Source organism: Nothoprocta perdicaria, unplaced genomic scaffold (genome assembly GCF_003342845.1).
Source record: "Nothoprocta perdicaria isolate Ctin4 unplaced genomic scaffold, notPer1 scaffold_2, whole genome shotgun sequence".
Lineage (NCBI taxonomy): Eukaryota > Metazoa > Chordata > Aves > Tinamiformes > Tinamidae > Nothoprocta > Nothoprocta perdicaria.
This window is the reverse complement of record NW_020455204.1, coordinates 12,124,869-12,143,061: the sequence shown is the minus strand read 5'-3', so window position 1 is coordinate 12,143,061 and position 18,193 is coordinate 12,124,869.

Sequence of the window (18,193 nt, the reverse complement as noted above, 5' to 3'; positions counted from 1 at the left end):
ATATACATATATATATATATATATAAATGACTCTTTAAATCTCTTTCTGACTTTAAACAAGGATTTAAGAGATTTTGTTCAGTTTGAACTCTCTCCATATTCAATATCAAAATGACTAAGGAAATAATTTTCCTTTCCCTCTGAAGTTGCCTGGGCATTCATGTTGAATGTCTATATACTTGTTATCTTTATTACCTTTATATCTCTGCATTTTCTTTGCTAGCTGCTTTAATGACAGTAAAGTTGTCTGCATGTTATCTCAAGACCCACTTTTTCAAGAGCTATCAAGTTAAAACTGTGTTTAAATTGCTTGCTGTCATTAAAAATCTTCATGTTTCTTTGCCTAGTGATTTTATGTCAATATTTTTAGAAATAAAAGAAGAATTCTAAGAGGTGGACAGAGAATGGCAATGCATAAACATTTTCTGTTCATGACTGAACAATCAAACAAGATCTTAAGAATAAGGATTTTCATATCACTAAATACCAAGTTTAATAGAGTGCTTACTTTCCAGAGCCACTTAACTGAGTTAAATAGGACAAAGAGCAAACTACTAAAAAGTAATGATCTCTGAGTTTGTTAATATCTCACAGGAAATATTGAGTGACAGCTAAACCACTTTTTTTTTTCCCCTTTTCTCTTTATCCTTGGGCTGTTCTGTCACTTCTCCTTCTTATTACCCACCTACGTCCCACTTCATTTTCCTATTTCTCTGTCATCTGTCTTGCTGTGACTTGACTCTAAAAATGTGCATTAAGTATTTAAACCGCATACAAGGTCCTTATCATTAGCAGCCTTTGAATCTTTATTCATAATGTTGGCTTAGTTATGCAATTGTGAGAGGCAGCTGTGACCTGTTGGTTTTCCTAGACAATTAAATGGCTAATCCTTTGTCATATTCATTACATCTTTCTTACTTTTTAAAATTCATTTATAACTTCTATTGTTCCATCGTTGTTATTTTATATAAGGATTCTTAAGCACCTATACTGATATCAAAATTTAGCAAAACAGAAATTAAAAAGATGTTACTTTTTTTCTATCCATCATCTGTTTTTAAGTTTTCACACAGAAAGAGCTATCCTGTCAATTTAATTTTGTGCAGCAAAACTTTGGTGTTCATTCAGAGAAAATTACAACAGTTATATGAAAGAAGACAGGGCGGTAAGTATATTGTTATGAAGCTAAGTTTCTCTTCACCATAACATAAGTATTTCATTGAAGCCACATGAAATTTTCCAATGTCTGTTTTCAGACAATAAGAAGTTCTGCTTGTAACAGCAAAGAAAGCGATATATACCATGATTATATACACGATGTGAAATCATTTTGAATTAGATACTACAAGTGCAAGAAAGTCAGCATTTAACACACACCTGAGAATGCTTTCTACACATCACTTAACAAGCAGGCAGCTATATTTACTAATATTTGTATTCAAAGAGTTTCATGTAGTGGAGTAGAAGATGATTTTATGGACTTATGATTTGCTACTTTTGATGCACAATTAAGTCTGAAGCTGTAAGCATACGCATTTAATCTTTTTCTTGGTTTAAATGTTCGTGTTGTGATGCCTACACCACTAGACAAGAACTAGATTTCATTTACTACCAGAATTTTTTTCTTAGAATATTACCTCCAGTTTGCTCAGTGATTAACCATTAAGTATAAGTTGTGATCTGCGAAGAAATATATTGTGTGGAGAAGAACTGGGAGTCTTGGTGGACAAGAAATTGACCATGAGTCAACAATGTGTCTTGTGGCCAAGAAGGCTAATGGGACCCTGGGATATGTTAGGAAGACATTGCCAGCAGGTCGAGGGAAGTGATCCTACCTCTCTACTCAGCCCTGGTGTGCTGGGTCCAGTACTGGGCTTCCCAGCACAAGAGGGACACAGAAATACTGGGGAGAGTCCAGCATAGGACTACAAAGATGATTAGAGGCCTGCAGCACCTTACTTGGGAGGAGAGTCTGGGAGAACTGGGCCTGTTCTAGCCCTATTTTAGAAAAGATTGAAAGGGTTTACAAGGGTGTTGAGGGTATCTGTGTATCAGTATTGAGAGGGTATCAACAGGGTATTGAGAGTGTGCACAACTATCTCAAGGGAGAGTATCAAGATAATTGGTCCAGACTATTTTCACTGTTGACCAGTGTCAAGAAAAGAGGCAATAGTCATAAGCTGAAGCACAGGAAGTTAAATCTGCGTAAGAGAACAAACTTCTTTACTGTGAGGGTAACTGAGCACTGGAACAGGTTGCCCAGAGAAAATGCATATGTCCTTCTCTGGAGATATTCAAAACCTACCCTGACCTGATCCTACGCAATGTGCTATAAGTGACTCTGCCTGAGCAGAGTGGTTGGGTTAGGTGATCTCCAGATGTCCCTTCCAACCTCAACCATGTGATTCTGTGATACTTGTGTTTTTATATTTGTATATATAATAAAACATATTACAATACAATATTACTTTAAATGTAGTGGATTGTCTCAGACTAGAGATCTCCAGTTATGTCCTTTGCTTTCAAGAAGCATATTTTAATTAATGTATAGGAACATAGAATTTTACTGTGTCATAATCAAAATGTATATCACTTCCACACTCTTGAGACAATTCTTTCTGAAATGTCCATGAACAGAATATTTCCACTGTGTACACTTTTTTTTTATTTTTTTTTAGTTTGGATATCTTCATGGGGGAAATTTGGGAATTTCTTCATTTTTCATATAGGCAAGAGGACCATGCTTATGGTTAGAAGGGACCTTTGGAGATCATCTAGTCCAAACCCCTGCACATGCAGGGTCACCTACAGCATGTGGCACAGGGCTGCATCCAAGTGGTTTTGGAACATCTCCAGAGAAGGAGACTCCACAACCTCTCCTGGCAGCCTATTCCAGTGCTCTGTCACTCTCACTGTTAAGAACTTTTTCCTTAAGTTCCTATGGAACTTTTGGTGCTTCAGTCTGTGGCCATTTCCTCTAGCTCTATCAGTGGCCACCACTGAAAAGGGGCCAGATCCATCCTTCTCACTCCTTCCCTTGAGGTTTTTATAGACACAGATCAGATCCCCAGTTTTCTCTTCCTCAGGCTGAGCAGGCCCAGCTCTCTCAGCCTTTCCACACAAGGCAAATGTTCCAGGTCCGTGATCATCTTCCTGGACTGATCATCTTCGTAGTTTTCAAACTATTTCAGTAAAATAATCATTACATCTATATAGAATCCAGTTTCTAAGCTGGGTGGAAAATAACTTGGAACTATTCCATAGCTATCAATTTTTCATCAGAAAAAAAAAAAAGGCAATTCAAATATTCAAATATTTAAAAATACGCTGTTCATTTTATTGATAAGAGTTTTCAAAATGTATCATGTTCCTTTCTTTCTTTTTTTGGGGGGGAGGTGTTTTTTTTTTCTCTCCCCTGAATCATCTTTTTCTCCTGTTTTTCTGCCCTGTTTCAAACTGGCTTTTGATTTACTTGAATTTTTTCTTCTGTTCAGACTTGCTAAAGTACTCTTGTCAACAGTTCAGTGGTTGAGTGAAGCAAAGTGTTAGTTAATAGTGTGAAAGCTTGGTGTGCTGTCAGAAAAGGGCAGGCCATTAACTTGTGAAATTTTGCTTTCAATGTTCCAGAGTTCTAGCGCTGGCAGAACAAATCTCACTGACGATTTACTATTAAAGTTACAAATGGCATATGAATTTATGACACTTTGTAATTAAGCACCACACTTCTGCCTGCAGCAGTTAGGATGGCAGACTATGGGAGAGGGTTCATCACCGCAAAAAGAAAACTCTGGAGAACAGTTCCTTTTCACCAGAAGCTGTAAGCATGTCAAAAGACAGCAATCTTGCTATCACAATATGACTTAAAACCACCAGATCAGCCACTACCTATCACTGTATTAATAACTGCAATTGCATGAGCAATAAGAACACATTATGTAAAAAATATCAATAGGACCTGAATCCAGTTCTGGCTGGAGAGAAAAGTGATATCTCTGAATTGCACTACAGAGCTCTGTAATAATCAAGATAAATTTAAATGACAAATATTATGTAATGACAGGATAACTACATGCTACTTTTTCTGTCTTGTAAACTACCATGATGTCATTACATCTAAAATCTTGCAAGTTTTATGACAGCTGATTTCAGTTCTGTTTAGGAACTTCAAAATATTTGTATTACTTGCAATTTGTGTCATTGCCTGAAGTTACTGCCTAACCACTACTAAACATTTATAGGCTTTTTTGGTAAAAATGACCTGCACTCCCTTTAGACTCACCTTCTATACAACTACTTATAATGCTGCAGCTGTGCTTTTTCTCTGTTTCCGAATTTGTTTATTTTTCAGCTACGTATTAAAACAAATGATGCTGTCTTCACCAAAACTGTGCATTCCTATTGCTCAGGTCTATATAGAAATACTACATCTTTAAGTTCTGACTACAACCATTGCTTTCATTCTCTCTTCTTATTTTTTCTGCCTTTAGATTCAACACTTTTCAATCATCTTTTTTTCCCCTTCTTACCTCCTTTCTCCCATCATGCTCAATCTTATTTTAAATTATCTTGAGAATTCTTCAGGAAAGTTCTGTATCTTCCTGTGACACAACGTGGGAAATGACTTTTACTAAGTACTCAAATCTACCAGAGTGCAATATTTCAGAAGGGGAAAATACTAACATTTCCAGAGCACTGGATAATCAGCCACTTTGGTACTGACTGGCGATGGACCAGATTCTTCAGTGCATTACGCTCATATATGTCCATTTCATCAAAGCTCCAAAAAGTGTAACAGAGAACAGATTGATAGCACAGAATAATAGTGAAAGAATGCTGCTTGGCCTCTAGTTTGGAAAAAAGTGCAGTTAATAGCTCATCAAAATGAGTTTTCTAAAAGGCATCTGAAAAAAAAGATATATTTTTATTCTCTGTAATTATCAATATATACATATATTTTTACTTTTGTGATACTTAATCAAAAGGTCCTATTGCATTAACTTTTTTACTTTTACATTAATTTAAAAAGATGAATTTTTATTTCAAGGTTAAATTGTTTACTATAATTTCAAGAGATGGATACCTTTAGTTCAGCAATTATAATTTTGTAGGAAAGATCAAGTAGATGTTGTTTTTGTGAGGGAGGGTAGGAGAATTACAATAGGAGCATATACCAAAAAGACCAATTTCTTTCTAGTCTGGTAGTAAAAAGTCTACATTCTGGTGTTAGCTTGTTTATTTACTTTATATTAAAGAGTTCCTAAATCTATTAGGATCTACAAAATAGATTTATAAAAAAAAATCATTTAGAAAAACATCAAAAAAAAAAAAAAAAAAGACTTGATAACAGGCAACAGAATCCAGATTTTATCACTGAAAACTAATGTAGCACAAGTCTTTGATGTCCTGCTATATAATCAGAAGAATTTATACAGTAATTGTATTATATGAAGGTAGAATTTGAATCTGTTCAGGCTGAAGAGAAAATTTTCTTTATTTTAAAAGTGCTTTAAATTCAGGATAGGCATCCCTTTTTTCATTACATCATACTTGCAAAGAATGATCTCCACTCAGCTTCATGCAGAAAGAAGATACTTACTCCAAAAACCAAGCTGCCAGATCCTGAGTAAATGAAAGCACATGCATTCAGCCCTGGCTTCAGGGTTGTCCTAGAAAGATAATTTCAGGTGATGTATGCATATGCTCTATATACACCTTTCTGTATACATATTTCTTAACTCTAAAAGGTTTTCAATTCAACAGTGATTTGGTGAGGAAATGAATATTACATTTCTGAGGTATCTCGTGACATTCAATGAGGAATTTGTGGCTAAACTGTTTATTTTATCTAGATACAGTGACTAATATCCTTGCAGTTCGAAGTGGGCGAGGGAGTAAATTCAGTAAGAGATGAATCCACTTGTGTTACAGATGATCTTCAGAGATTAGAGGGACTTGCAGTGGCTGTAGTAACGTCTTAATAGGGATACTAAATACTGTGGTAGCTATAGGCTCTCAACTTTGGCAGCACTAGATTCACGAACAGTCTGTCGACTGTTCTATCGACAGGTTCCAAACTAGTTGAGTTCATGAATAGCATGATTTATTCAAATGCAACATTTACAAAGCAGGTTTCAGATGTCTATACAGGAAATTCTCTACTACACGGTGGGATTTTTAGCTAGCTCTGATGTACAAATGAACAATCATCACTCATCCCAGAAGATGGGATAGGGCTCTCAATCTTGATGGTCTCCTTAGACAGAGACCAGATCTGATGGGAGGAAAGGGGTTCAGCCCATTGACTGATCCAGAAGTTAGAGTGGAGTCTTCCCTCCAACTTCTCCCCTTTATATATATATTTTTACATTTAGGTGGAGCTTAAGTGACTGTACTCATACTTACATACTTGTACATACTTGTAACTGATTGGTGAAAAAGTTCCTCACTTTCATTTAAAGGTATAATCAATCAAAAATTGGGCACATGATCAGTGAGGAATGGTTGTATCTCAGAGACAGGTAGTTTTGCAGATGGAGGCAGGTTTTGTCTTTATAATGAGTAAGTCTCAAACAAAGCTCATTCAAAAGGCTTGATTTGCCACCCTTGCTGGCTCAGCACCAGACATCTTATTGTGTATCTCCCATTGGGCAGCTCCTTTGCAGCTTATCAGCAGCTCAGCACAGGGAGTACAACAGAGTTTGGCCACGGTGTCCTCACTCGACTCCACCCTCCCTTACTCCTCTCTGCAGCTGTGGGGAGGGCAGATTGTGGTGCTGAGGGAACCATGGAGGAGCAGAGTCCGTGCATATCCAACCATCCTGGAAGTAGCAACTGTATCACTCCAAGCAAGCTTCTGTAATGCCAAAACTTCTGTTAGGACCTAGTTTTTCTCTGCGTTCCCCCTTTTCTAACAATACTTCCACACAGAAAAAAAAATACAGAAAAGCACAAGTGTTCAGTGAATGTACGTTCCCTCTTACCAATTCTTAAAGCATAAATACAGGAGGATATATATATTTTCAGATTCCCTATTTTCCCAAATTCAACATATTTGTTCCTGCAACAGTATTGTGCGAGACTCCTAGCTCTATTCCATCTTTTCTCCTCCATTTACATTTTGTTCCTCCTCTAATGATAATCCTAGGCTTTTTCTCCTCTTTATTTCAGGAAAAAATGAATCAATAAAATAAAAGAAAAAAATCATTTTTTTAATTTCTACTTTCTATTTTTAAAATAATTTAGAAGATAAACATATTCCTGGCTCTAAGTTTTTAAAATTTTTATATTCCATTGTCATGAGCTAGAAAATTATTTCCATAGCACAGTCATTGATGAAGGGTTCATAAATGTTCATGAAGGGTTGACTGGCAAACAATTCAATTACCAGTATTGTTTTCAGGCTTGTATCAAGGGACAATGGGACAAAAATGAGGAAGTGAATTAAGTGACATTAACATTTTATCTTACCTTTGCAATTCATATATTGATAAATAGATTAAATATATTGCCAAGACCTTTTCTTTTTCTTTTCTTTTCTTTTCTTTTCTTTTTTTTTTTTTTTTTTAATATAAATAGGAACTGGTTGGTGCAAGAACTTTATTTTTCTGAGAGCCAAAAAGTGTACTCCTAATAGTAAATGAAAAAACATAAAAGCATATTGAATCTGTTTTTAAAATACTTGACAGACTCCTGTTAGGGCATTACTGTGTAATGTACAAAGACTGCCCTTGAAAATTCATGAGAACAGAAATTGCTATTGTAGTTTTGGGCAACTTTCCCAATCACCAAGTGATGTCAAGAAAGTCCTTCCTTGGAGCTGTTTTCAACCATGGAGAATATGAGTTTTAGAAGAAGTTCATTTCACCTTTAAACATCGATCTAGCACACATTAAATGATACAGCACTGTAAATAAATCAGTAAATCCATTTATTTGGAGGAATATTTTTTTTTTTTTTTTTTATTTTTTAACTGAAAATGTTTCTAAGTGGAGAAGCAGAAGGCGGGATAGGACAAAAATAGGACAAAAGGTAAGGGTAACCATGACTGAAGAGGATGCAGATTTGTGTAGATAATCATTTCTATCATAGCAACTCATATCTTTTAAATATCTCTTTCATTTTTTAATATATCTGTAATGATTTAAGTATCACCACTGAATGTTTATCACATTTCCTTCCCATTTTTCATATATCCTGTTTATCATATATCATATCCATTTATCATATATCATATTGTTATTTTAAAATTAAACAGAAGTATTTTGGTGGTGGTGGTTGGTTTTTTGTCTGTCACCAGAACAAGACTGAGGAGAGTCTTCCTTTCTAAGTGAGGCAAAGTTGTAACAATTGCTGCCAACTGAAGGTTTATGCAGCAAATGGCATAGCCCAGCTTTCCAATGATGCTTATTAAAAATCAGCGTATAAACAGAGACCGATATAGACAGGTATGAAATCATTTAGTAATCTGCATTCAGTTGTATGGTATCATTTTAAACAGGCAAATTCCCAAAGCATGAGTAGAATAAAAACATTTTGCACTATTTTGCTCTTTTGTTTAGAATCCAAGTGAAACAGCATCAGGAGTCTCACTGCTTGATTGGTGGTCTGATATTGAAGCTTCAGCTTAGATTGGATCTCAGACAAACAACTACCAGAAAGATATTAAGAAGAATTTATATACCGTTACATACATATATATGAAGAACATATATAAGGAGAGAATATGTGTGTGTGTATATATATATACATATAAGAATAATATATAAGAACTGTGCATTAATAAGTTAGAACTGGCCTCTCATTTTCAAATTCCTTTTTTTTTTTTTTTTTTTACTTACTAGTTTCAGGTTTATAGAGGTTGACTAAGAACTCTAACTACTAAGCAGTTGAGAAAATGTAGAGGCCACATCTCCTTTTTCATTAACTCTTCATTTTTATTAGACTTCACTGATAAGAATCAAATATGGGGATGACTTGATTGCTCATCCAGGAGACAATACTAGATATGTGCTAATGCAGTGGGAATCCAGACTCTACACAAGAGAAAAGGCTAGAGCTGTCACCATGGCAAGACAAGGGCTGAAGGCCATAAAGGGATCCTGGTCCTGACCATGGTCCTACTCCTGGCCAAGATCAGGAGGCCTGAGGTGGGCAGAGACTGCAGAGTCTGAAGACGTCCTCAGAGCTTCTGAAATTTCTACAGTCTTAAGTCTAATGCCTTTGAAAAGTCATAGTGTTCCTTCTTGAAGATACTCTTGTTCCTGTATTACTGACTTTTTTGGCAGAGCTTCATCCATTGTTCTGCGTTTCATTCATCGCAGCATCAGGCATATAGCTTTGCATATATTTTACAGAATGATAAGTGGACCCAGTGAAGAGGTATGCTTGAAAAACAGGGCTCCTAGTGGCTTATTGTTAGCATCTCCGAAGCCATGGTGCCTTTAACAGAACCAATCTAGAAATTTTAATGCAAATCATTTTGTTTGACTTTGGACACCTAAATTAAGGTAGGTAATAGTTAAGTAGAATCTGAATCTTTCAGAGTATTCAATATACTGTATCAAAGTATGAGTTTGAAGCATAATGTCCAACAGTTCAGTTGCTACTGTACAAACCCAGAGTTTGTGCTTTTTTGTTGTTGTTTTTGTTGTTTTGTTTTGAACTGTCTTTAGCTGATACTACTAGCCATTGGCTAGGAGTTGAAAGCTCCTCCAGTCAATATTCTGATTGTCACTGTTCAACACTGTGTGTCTTTCTAGCATATAAGAGCTGTGCAAGTACACTCAAAATACCATCTATCTCTCTGATTCTTAGGTCAAGAATGTTCCGAGTTGGATGTAATGTCTTTTTAAATTAATAGTCCTTGATGAAAGACTTGTGCTTTCTTTGATGAAAGACTTCCAGATATGTACTTTTCTGAGTATATACCCATTTTGAACACACTTTAATTTTCAGCAGTTACTGTATTTTGTACAAAGCAGTTTTATAGTACAATTCCACTCTGTATAATAATCCTTTGCTTGCTTTGAACTTAATTTGTTCTAGTTTTATTATTTTTTCTATTTCTAAAGACAATGAGCAATTAATCTTATTTGTACTTTTCACGATTCTTCAGACATCATATTCCTCTTCCGGTATCTCTTCTCTAATCTTCAGAGAGTTTCTGCACAGAATATTTTCCATACCTTTGATCATCACTTCATCTTTCTCTGGACATTTCCAGTCCTATTACATCTTTTATAGTAGAGTGAGATGAACAAGGTCAAATAATTTTCTAAATTAATGACTGCATTAGACCAGCATAGTGAATAAAAAGCAATTCTCTCTCTCTGATTTGCCTGTATTATTTTTCTAATTGTGCCTAACATTCATTTTGCTTTCTTTTGCTGCCAATGCCAAGGTACTGAATTGGGTGACCAAAAAAGAAGAAAAGTACGCAATTAGGGACCAAATACGAAATGTTTGGTTTAAATATTTCTTGGCATCGTATAAAAACTCTATGGCAGAAGGCAGCTTTCAAAAGCTTTAGCCCTCAAGGTTCTGTTTCCTTTCCTGTAATCCTCTTCATCATTCACGCCTGAAAACTGGTGCCAAGTGATTCAATTCCTTTTGCACAAGGCTGCACTGGAAAAGGAAGAGGTAACAATAGGGATAAGTTGACCAACTAAAATATTCTTCTATTTCTTTTAATGCTAAAATTGTATAAGCATGTCATTTTTTCCAGGAAAGTATAATCCATAAATTTTTATTCAACTCAGAAATAATTGTAAAAGGCTGCCAAATTTCTTGACAAATAGAATTTAAAATGTGAAATTCCTAGCAAGAAAATTTAAGCTAAACATAAACTAAATCTCTTCATTTATATTGCTGGGAGAAAGTTAACTAACCTTGAATAGCTGATTGAATGGATTGATGGAGAAAGTTATCTAAAAGTTAATTTAAATTAATACATGTTCATACATCCCGCAATCATACACAGGATATTTGGTCTTATACGCTGTGAATTTCAAAATAATTACTTGCTATTGCAGATTCATCTATTTACTGATTCATGTAAATCATATCTGCTTTATATAGTTACCATCATCAGAGGAAAACAAGATTAATGCTCAAAACTACCTACAATACTTTTTGACTTTTTTTCTCAATCTGCAGCTATTACTTTTGGCAAATATGCCTAGTTAGAAAAACATTGTATACATATGAAACACAGTTTGCACTTCAGACATTAAAAAATAGAATAAATTAATATTAATAGAAAACTTTTTCTGTAACATTAATGACTACTTCGTGTTATACTAGGGTTCTAGAAATCAGAAAAAGCAATTACATAGCCAAACTGATGTTCAACAACTCTCTTCCTTTTGTGTATTCTAAATTGAAGCTGCTTTTTGGAGATGGAAAAATCTCATTGATCAATTCAGTATTAAAAATATCCAGAAATATCTGCATATCTGACTTCATAAACATCGAAGTGCAGTGACTGACGTGTATGCATATGCATGTAGGTGCCACAGCCACAAAAACTTCAAACATATATGATTTTTTTAAGTAACAATGTTACTTCCTTTATACAATATTTTTGGGGATCTCTAATGTAAGGAAACATAAGCAAAGTTTAGATTCAGAAAAAGACTAACTTAAGTGATTTCATTTAAACATTCAGTAATTTATTGTGCTTACTGATGAATAACACGAAGACAGGCAAGATTAGAATCACCTTTTCTGATCATTATTGTCCTACCATCTCAGGAACCTGTTTATTATCATTGTTTTTGTTACTATTATTATTCCTATTTTTCATCCAAACTGCTCTTCAGATGCATTATATCTCTGCCTTCTAGTAGCATCTGGGATTTCAATAGGAAAATTACTGGTAGCTGGATCCAGATAGGCAAGAAGTTAAATGGTTTGGAAGTTTGGCTTATATGAACACTCATGTCATCACTGTAATTTCAAAGATATATATTTTATGTTTCAAAACACCTGACAGCTTTGCACTGTGGTATAAATAGCTCTACGTTTGAGTGGCACTTCATAACCCTGAGGAGGATTGTGCATTCTCGTTTCGTTTGTAAGAAGTTGGAGTTTCTACAACATCAGTTGATAGGCCTTTGGAAAAAGAAGACATTTTCTCCTGTGTGGTGCCAGCTTTTACTATTCACACCAAGTTGTCCTTAGCACCTTCACTCCTAAAGAAAATACTGCAGGAATTTCAGGGAATTACAGGGCAGGATTTTCAAAACAGCCCATTTCTTATCTATTCCCCAGCTAATGGTAGATTTTGAAAAGTAATGAAGTGGACAGAGAAAGTCTCATTCTCTGTCTCATTCATCTAATTTTGTAAAAGAAAATTGCATTTTTGAATATCTGCCTTTCTTAAAATGAATGGAGCTTATTATTAACCCGAGTACTCACAAACGCACTAAAGCCTTGCTCTTCTAAGTATAAACAGTGTTTTCTCCCTATGATAACTTTTACACACTGTAAGTGACCTGATGATCATTTCACCCTTTGGTCTTTACTTAATTTTCTTTGGATTAACTACAAAGATTGAGTACTTTTTGTTTCTTGCTGTGAAGAATTTCCCCTTGTTTTATTATTATGTTGTAAGAATTCTTTCTAAATTCCTTCCCAGGTCTCTATCTCCTTTTAAAATGTTGACGCCAAGAAGGCCAATGGCATCCTGGCCTGCATCAGGAGGAGTGTTGCCAGCAGGTCAAGAGAGGTGATTCTGCCCCTCTACTCAGCTCTGGTGAGGCCGCACCTGGAGTACTGTGTTCAGTTCTGGGCACCCCAATATAGGAGGGATGTGGAGCTTCTGGAGAGGGTCCAGAGAAGGGCAACCAGGATGATTAAGGGAATGGAACATCTCTCGTATGAAGAGAGGCTGAGTGAGCTGGGCCTGTTTTCTCTGGAGAAGAGACGGCTCAGAGGGGATATGATTAATATGTATAAGTTCAGGAAGGGAGAATGCAGGGAGGAAGGGGACAGGCTGTTCTCACTGGTGGCCAGCGATAGGACGAGGGGTAATGGCCACAAGCTGAAGCACAAGAAGTTCCGTCTCCAGGTGAGGAGCAACTTCTTTACTGTTAGGGTGACAGAGCAGTGGAACAGGCTGCCCAGGGAGGTTGTGGAGTCTCCTACTCTGGAGGTCTTCAAAACCCGCCTGGATGCCACCCTGTGCCACATGCTCTAGGTGTGCCTGCTTGAGCAGGAAGGTTGGACTAGATGATCTGTAGAGGTCCCTTCCAACCTTAAATATTCTGTGAATCTGTGAATCTGTGAATCTGTGACGCGCCACAGTGAGTACAATGTTGCAACATCAGATTCATCATTATCTTTATCTCAGTATTTTGCATTTATATGTTGAATATTCTCATTTTCCTTTTCTAATCCATCACTGCACTCATATACCATATGCACTATGGCTTCTTAATAACATTTATGCAATTTCATTTTTAACTCAAAAATGATGAAGTTATCATCTAAAATCATATGTATTTGTGTGTGTGTGTGTGTGTGTGTGTGTGTGTGTGTGTGTGTGTATGCTTGAACATTTGTGAGATGAGAGAATAATATTAACTTTGCTTTTGGCAGAAAATACATTTTATTTGAAAATGCCCCCTATCAATCATCCAAAATGCATTTTGTAATTGCCTTGTTGGTTACCAAGAATTTCCTTGATGGTTACCGTTTCAGCAGCTGGTGTCAGCTAATGCCCCTCTATTTATTTCAGTGGTAATTAAGTAGAGACCTGAAATTAGTTTTGTTAAGCTACTACTTTCTCATTCTTCCAAAGACATGATGTAGTGTATGCAAAAGCTATTTTTCTTTAACTTGTTCTCTCTGGAATTCTCCAGGGAATTTCTACCTTCACAAATGACACAGGTGTAAGGTAAAGTTTAAACCCACCACCATCTGCGTTGTGAAAGGTCTATCATATTTTTAACATTGATATGTTTGTAAGAATGCCTGGAGTTCAGAAGGATTTAAAAAAATATAAAATGCTGCAGGTTCCCTACCTTGTTTCCTTGTGCTGCTTTTGTTTGTGCATGTGTGTTGGTATCCTAGGAAACCGCTGAAGGTAGAATTTGTAAGCTGAGAGCTCAGAGCTAAGTTAAACATTAAGAAGATTTCACTTTTGAAAAGTTTGATAGGCAACTGTGAATGAGAGTTTCATTTTGCAGGAACAAGTGTAATTCTGATTGATATGCAGAGGGATTATTTAAGTGAGCCAAATTATTGGAGAATATATCACAGATACGCTGACAACTTTGTTAAAACATCTGGAATATAGTTCATTCTAAAAAGTCGTTTCAAAAAGAAGAGCTCATTTCTAACCTCTTCATTTCTTCAGTATCATGCCAGTGACAGCAGTACAGGTTCATAAATGTGAACTATACTTTTGATGCCATTAGCCTGAAAACTATAGTAATTATTAAACAGAAATATGGTAAGAGATTCCAAAAGCAGGATACCTAATATTAAAATCAGAAATCAAGTTTAAATTACTTTGTATCTCACACAGAGAACAATAAATATATGCAGTGAATTATTGAGGAAGGTGATGAAAGCAGGATGTAAATAAACTCATGTTAAACCTAGATTTATTCATGGAAAATCAGTAAAGAAAAATATAGAATATAAAAGAAGGATAAAGGCATTAAAATAAAATATAAAAAATCTGGGATTGAGTTTGCTAAATTTTTGTGACAGATTTAACATTATATTGTTCTGAAAGAAGGTAAAGTAAACAAGAAGACAAAATCCAATATGAAAGATTTTTGTTTGCCTGGGTAGATGAAACAAGCAATTAATTGACAGCTATTCAATATTAAGGTGCTGAGAAATGCATAAAAGGTGAGTTTCTGAAGAAAGCATGAAACTAGAAAATATTATCCATGAAATACTGTCAAGCCCAAATTGTACCTTGCATGCTAGAATAAAGGGCTTTTATAAATGATGATCTGATTGTGGCTTTGGCTTAGGAGTTCTCTGAGAAGCTGGTTGTTGGAATCTAGGACTATGTAATAAAGATCACTCTCTGCTTTCCTCCTCCCTTAAGCAGTTGCTACAGGAACAGTTGAAAAGTGAATATAGAACAAGTCCTTTTCCAGAGCAGGGCTCTTTCTAGTGAAGCTCTTCACTAGTCTCTCCTGTATTCTTCCTCTTTCTCACACATGCCCTGATTCCTTTTCTGCCTTTGGAAACTATAAAGGTATGTAGGAGATGAGCAAACCTGCTTCATTAGGGTTACCAGATCAAGGACCTTTTCAATTCAAAGGGAAACATGCAACAGTGAAAGTGATACACCAGAGGGCTGTGCTGCTGCTCAAAGGGACTTTGGTAGGCTGCAGAAATGGGCAGAGAGGAACCTCAAGTTTAGCAAAGGGAAGTGCAAAATCCTGACCCTGGGAAGGAATAACCCCCTATGGTAGTACAGGCTGAGGGTCAATCATCAGGAGAGAAGCTTTGCAAAGAGGTACCTGGGCATCCTGATGGATAAGGTGATCCTGGTGCAGAAATATATCCTTGTAGCAAACAAGGCCTGCAAAAATGATTTGCATAAGAAAACTTTGCCAGTAGGCAGAAATGAGTGATCTTTCCCCTCTCCTCAACCCATGTGAGACCACATTTGGAGTGCAGGGTCCCAGATGAAGATTTGGATTTACTGGAACAAGTCAAGCCAAAGGCCCAAGGAGATAAAGGACCACCTCTCACATGCAGAGAGCCTAAGAAGAGAACTGCACTCACTTAGTATGGAAAAGAGCATGCTCAGAAGGGATTTTATCAATGTTTATAAGTAAATAATGTAAGAAAGCAAACCAAGACGGGACTAGACTTTTCCCAGTGGTGCCTGTGAGATGACAAAAAGCAATAGGGATGAATTGAAACCTAGAAAACTGCACTTGGGTGTAAGAGAGTACCTCTTTATTGTGAGGATGACGGCACACTAACAGTTTGTCCCAAAAGATTGTGGAGTCTCCATCCTTGTAGATATTCAAAAGCAATTTGGTTGTGTTTCCTGGGCAACCTGATCCATGCTGGAGCAGAGTGGTTGGACCAGAGACATCCCTTCCTGCCCCCACTATACTGTGAAAAACAAAAAAAGCTCGAGAGACACAGATCGATAGACAAATGATAATGAAGACATTGAAAAAAACTAAAAGTTTCCAAACATTAATTGATGGGCCATTAAGAAACTAGAGACATAACTTTGAAGTGTTTTATTTTCCTTTCTTTGCTGAATCAGGCCCCCTTCTTTGCAAGTCTTAGAATTTTCAATCTTGAGTTGATATATTTATTTGTTATCATGAGTCAGACTTTCATCAGACTACTTATTACACACATTTGTAAGTAAAATCTTAAGTTAAACCTTTTTTAAATTTGTTTCTTTTTTCTTTTTCTTTTTTTTTTTCTGTAAAGACATACTGTTTCCCACTGTATACTTCACTCTATGCATGTACACAAAAATTAGGCTGGAAGAACAGTACTGCTTGAAGACTTTCAAAGCCTATGCCAAGGGAATGAAGTCAAAAAACAAATTTCTGACTTGCCAAGGATTGCTTACAAGAAATGCTCTGCTGTTTGTGACAGACTCTTTCTGGCTATTCAGATTGCAAAGTACTGTGTGTTTACATCCACTATTAGTATATAAGGAGTGTAATTCATGTGTGTAATTTAGTTCATGTAAGCATTTTTAACTTTAATCTCTCTCTCCTATATTTTAAAAGTACAGCTAAATGTCTTCCTCAGTCTAAAAAACAATCAAATAGAATTATATCATTACTATCAGCCATTATCTAAGGTCACTATTGTCACTTTCATTTTAATCATTTTAAAATCATAGATAGACAGACAGACAGAATTCCCTATCTAGAGGCACTGTTTTTGCCCTGTGTACTTATTTTCCAAAGAAATCTATAAGAAATCCAGAAATTACACTGAGAGCAATAATTCTTCATACCTACAGAAATACATAAGAATCAGTAGCTAGGAAAGGCATACAGAAGCTGTCTGGATTAATTGTGCAATGTGAAAAAAGGGTTTACTCAAAATTGCTTCTAGCTGTGTTTTCATAAAATGCTTTTATCAAACAAAACAAGCAACAAGCATTTGCATAGCAAAACAAAGTAAATCGGTGACCTTTGCATTGTCTCTCAAACAACAACTAGCAATTTCATTCTGAGCATCACCAGATTTTCTCAGTTTTCTCCTTTTATAAACTAGCAAATGTATTTGAAGTCGGTCAGTAAGTAAATATTTCAAAGGTAAGTTAATGATTAAACACTGTTTCAATTTGCAATAGAGCTAAACTTATGCATAGAACTAAGCATATGCATAAGTGCTGTCTTAGGTTTGAGAACTAAAATTGTTATTGAACATAAAATGAACTTAAAATAATTGAAATTAAATGTATATATATGCATACATAAGGTATATATGAGATATATATATACACACTATATGATTTTTTATATATACATCATCCACTCACAAACAGATAACAAAAGGTATGAAATAGCTTTGTCTTAGTGTCCAAAAGTGCTAGTTACTGATATTTTGCAAGGTACTGTACAAATGCAAATATCTACATATCTAGAATATCTACACACATGCACACATCTACAAATAAGAGGGATATCTGATTCTAAAGATGTGCATTTTACTTTGTTGTATTTCCACCCGTACATATTAAATGTCAATCACCTATAACTATTTCTTCCTAAACCTTAAGCTTTCCCTCTTACAAAAATGTATATAATTCTGATTTAATACTTGGATCATAAGCCCTCACTAATAGTATAGCTGAAGAAAGAATAAGTAGGATTTGATGTGAATGAAGGTAATTTGCAGGTAGCTTGAATTAATTACTATATTTTAAAACACTCAGGGTATGCTTATGGTGATAGTGTATGAAAGACATTTAACTGTTGTATATGAATTGCATTTAGATTAACAGAAGTTAGAAAAATAAATGAAGTTCTTTAATAATGATATGATTTCACTCTTGCTGCCAAGAAGGCCGCTGCGCCCTACTGATAGCATCATGAGAACAGTATGAATGTCCCTCATTATATCAACACATTTTTACATTTTATAATGATGAACATTAAATACTTTCCATTATAAGAAGAAATATTGAGGTACAACATGATGATAAGTGTCATATAACATGTGCAAAGCACAA